The following is a 4,311-nucleotide window of genomic DNA, read 5'->3' on the forward strand; positions in this document are numbered from 1 at the left end:
ATCCTACTTCCGTAGTGATACTGCCTCGGAAACCCAAGGAGGGGTCTCTATGAGTCGGGGCCGACTCGACGGCACATAACAACAACAACAACATTAGTTTTACATATATGCCCTTTATTATACAAGGAATGTCCCTTCTATTTCTATTTTGCTGAGAGTTTTTATCAGGAATGGGTGTTGGATTTTATCAAAAGTCTGATTTATGTATTTTAGGGCTCTTTCATTGGGTGCATAGCTATTTGCCATGGTTATGTCCTCTTGTTAAATTGATCCTTTAATCATTATATAATGTTCTTCCTTGTCTCTTCTAGTGGTTTTTGTTTTAAAGTCAGTTTTATTAGAAATTAATATTGCCACTCCTGCTCTTTTTTTATTGCCATTTGCTTGATACATTTTTTTCCAATCTTTGATTTTTAGTCTATTTTTGTCTTTGTGTCTAAGGTGTGACTCTTGTAGACAGCATATTGATGGGTTATGTTTTCCTATCCACTCTGCAACTCTCCATCTCTTAAGTAGTGCATTTGACCCTTTTACATTCTGTGTAATTACTGAGAAGTATGAATTTATTGCTGTCATTTGTTATGTGTTTTTTCATGGTGTTGCTGATTTCTCTGTTCCATGTAATTTTCTGTGCTGAGCTCATTTTGTTTATGAATTATGTTATCATTTCCTTCACTGCTATTCTTTTGGCAATATGCTATTGTTTCAGCATATGTGTGTCTGTCTTCTTTTTTATTTTGATGCCAAAGTTTGTCATTTATCATTTATCTTTGAGTTTACCCTGTGATTTGTAATTTCTTTCCATGTTTGGTTTGTAGTTATCCTCATTTGCCAATTGATGTCTCTGGTTCCTTGTTTATAATCTTGTAAGCTTATTTTACTTTGGATCCTTCCATTGCTGGGTTGGTTTCTGTGTTATATCATCATGTGTGTTAATTATCAGTTGCTGTTTGCTGTTGTTGGTTCTCTATTCAAAGGACTCCCTTTACCATCTCTTGTAAAGTTGGCCTGGTTTTTAACAAATTTCCTTAATTTCTGCTCATCTGGAGATGTCCAAATTTTACCGTCATATTTAAGGGACAATTTTGCTATATAACTCTTGGTTGGAAATATTTCTCTTTCAGGGTCTTATATATACCGTCCCTTTGCCTTCTCACCTGCATAGTTTCTGCTAAGAAATCCAAGCTTAGTCTTATTGGTTGCCCTTTATACGTAACTTTTTGTTTTTCCTGTGCTGCTTTCAGGATTCTTTCTTTTTCTTTGGTTTTGGGGAGTTTGGTGATGATATGTCTTGATGATTTTCTTTTGGAGTCTATCCTGTTTGGGGTTTGTTGGATTTCTTGAATGGATATATTCTTGTCTTTCATCATATCAGGGTAATTCTTTTCCAACAAATCTTCCATTATTTCCTCTGTGGTTGTATTGGTCTCTTCCTATTCTGGATTTTGATTACTCATAGGTTATTCCTCTTAATGGTATCCCACATGATCCTTTGGCTTTCTTCATTTTGTTTTGATCTTTTTTTCTGATTGATCCCTTTCCAAGGAAGTATTGAGGCATTTGTCTTCAATCTCACTAATTCTGTCTTCCACTGATTCAATTCTCCTCTTTTGCCTGTTCAATGTGTCATCTATTTCTTAAAACATAGTACAAATCTTCTGTATTTCTATCTGTAGATTTTGTATTATTTCTAATTTTTCATTTTTTTTGTCATTTTGCTCTTGTATTGTCTTCCAAAATTATTCTAGGGTTTTGTCTGTGTTTTCCTTAATTTTGACAGTGTTTTCCTTGATCTGTCTATCAATCTGTTGAAGGTCCCCACATATAATTCTTTTTAATTCCTTATCAGGGAGTTACAACACTGCTCCTTCCTCAAGGATGTGTTCTGGGTCTGTATCCTGGTCCTTTGTTTCCATTGCTTTATCTTGCTTCTTTGTGTGGACTGTGATGACATTGTGACATTGTTATATTTATATTTAATTAGTGATTGTATGTTAGAGTGATTTTCCCAAGCTTTTCATTTTCTTTGGTTTATTTGGATGTATCTGAGTAAACAGGTTACTATGCTACTCTTTTTGCTAGTTGGCAGCATGTATGCATTCACCATCTGTCTCTTTTCCAGTCATTAGCCTCTGGTATGTCTGTGCTGTCCTCAGCAAAGAGAGCTTATTCTTAAGTCCCTGGAATCTGAACGAGAGCACTATCCCTTTAAATATCCAAAATGTCTGCATCACTTGCAAACATTCAAAATGGCTCCTCCCTCCAGACAGCTGAATGTTCACAACTGAGTTTGCCTCCTTCTTTGCTGTTTCCCTTTTCAGTAATCAGCCACCAGTGCAGTTGTCCATACAACCCTTTGTGAGCAGGTCCAATTTTAGGTTAATTCTCAGGTCCTAACAACACTTAAGGAGCTCTAGTGGTGTAGTCCCTAAGGCATTTGACTGCTAACCAGAAGGTTGGTGGTTCAAACCCACCAGCCACTCCATGGAAGGAAGACTGGACAATCTACTTTTGTAAAGATTCACTGCCTCAGAAACCCAATAGGGGCTATGAGTCAGAACTGATTGGATGACAGTGAGTCAGTTAGTTTGTTTGTTTTGTAACAGCACTTGGAAATATTCAATCTGTCCATGCTGTCAGGATAGCTGACAGTCCACAGCTCCAATCATCTTCTTATTCACCATTCTCATGCAGGTTCTTTTACTAGTTGGTGTTTAATCCTCTTCTACATCCTTCTTTTCAAAGCTCACGCTCCAGGATTATCTTCTGGATCTGTGTCAATTGGTTTCTCATTTCTCTGTTGAAGAGGGTCTGTGTAGCTTGTCTGCCTATTCTGCCATTTTCTGAAAGTCTCTAGTCTCTCTCTTAAGCCCCTCAGTTGGGCAGCCAGTCTCATGGACTGCCCAAGCTGCAGCTGATTTAGGGGAAATGAAAAGGACAATGAAATGGAACATACACCCTAAAGATGTCTGCCAACTCAAGGAAGGGAGCAAACCACAAGTGGAAAAGAACTGTAAAGAACTAGTGCAGGTAACTTATAGGCAAATGTGTCAGGACTTGATCCAGATGGAAACCCCAATAGAAAAAAATTGATAAGGAGTGTAATGCTGTGTTGGTCAGACTGTGGCAGAAACTGAAACAAGAGCAGAAGTTCACAGTAGAAGACAAAGGAAGAATGACACAACTGATGGTGCCTTCTGAAGGGGATGCAGAGGGCACCTTTACCCACAGAGTAGGAATCAGGCCAACATACCCTAGAATTTCAGCTCTTTGTCAGATTGGTGTCATGACACCGGAGGCTACGTATGGAACTCACCATCTATTGGAACCCTAAAAACAAACAATTATTGGCTCTGGTGGACAGTGGGGTTGAATGCTCCTTCATTTATGGGAATATTATTAATTTCAAAGGTCCCCTAAGCTCTATTGATGGCTATGGTGGAGGATCAGTGGGAGTGTGCCAGGTGACTCTAATGTTACAAATTGGACAGCTAATGAAGTGTACATTTCACCTCCTTCCTGAATACAGGTTAGGTATGGATGTCCTCAGTGACTTTACCTTGTAGATGACAGCAGAATTCCACTTTCAGGTAACAGCTATAAAACTTGTTGTATAGGACAACCTAAATGGACCCCTGTTTTTGCTGCCATGGCCATACCAAATAGTAGCATTGAAACAGTATTGACTCCCCAGTGGTCATGAAGAGGTAACAGCTACAGTCAGAGTTAACTCGAGTTGGAATAATAGAACCAATGCACAGCCCCTTTAACAATCCAGTGTGACCTGTATGAAACCCCCACAGTTCTAGGAAAAAGACTGTCCACTCCCAGGACTTTTAAACAAAGTGACTCTTCCTTTGCATGTGGCCAAGGCAAACATAGCTCAACTGTAAAAGAAAAAATGGGGCAGTTTGAAGAACATATCATTTTGTACTGGATTTAGCTAACGCCTTTTTCAATATCCCATTAAGTCCCAACAGTCAAGAACAATTTTCTTTTACCAGGGCTGTGGAACAGTGGACATTCGCTACTACAGGGTTATTTGCATATCCCTACTATCTGTCAAGGAGCTCTGGTAGCATAGGGCCTAAGGCACTTGATTGCTAATCAGCAGGCTGGTGGTTCAAACCCACCAGCCACTCCTTGGAAGGGAGATGGGGCAATCTACTTCTGTAATGATATTGCCTCGAAAACCCAAGGAGGGGTCATTATGAGTTGGGTCCTACTTGACAGCACATAACAACAACTATCTGTCATAGGAACTCTGGTAGCATAGTACCTAAGGCACCTGACTGCTAACCAGAAGGCTGG

This window comes from Orycteropus afer, unplaced genomic scaffold (genome assembly GCF_000298275.1).
Source record: "Orycteropus afer afer isolate SDZICR_OR568_19922 unplaced genomic scaffold, OryAfe1.0 scaffold00396, whole genome shotgun sequence".
Taxonomy (NCBI): domain Eukaryota; kingdom Metazoa; phylum Chordata; class Mammalia; order Tubulidentata; family Orycteropodidae; genus Orycteropus; species Orycteropus afer.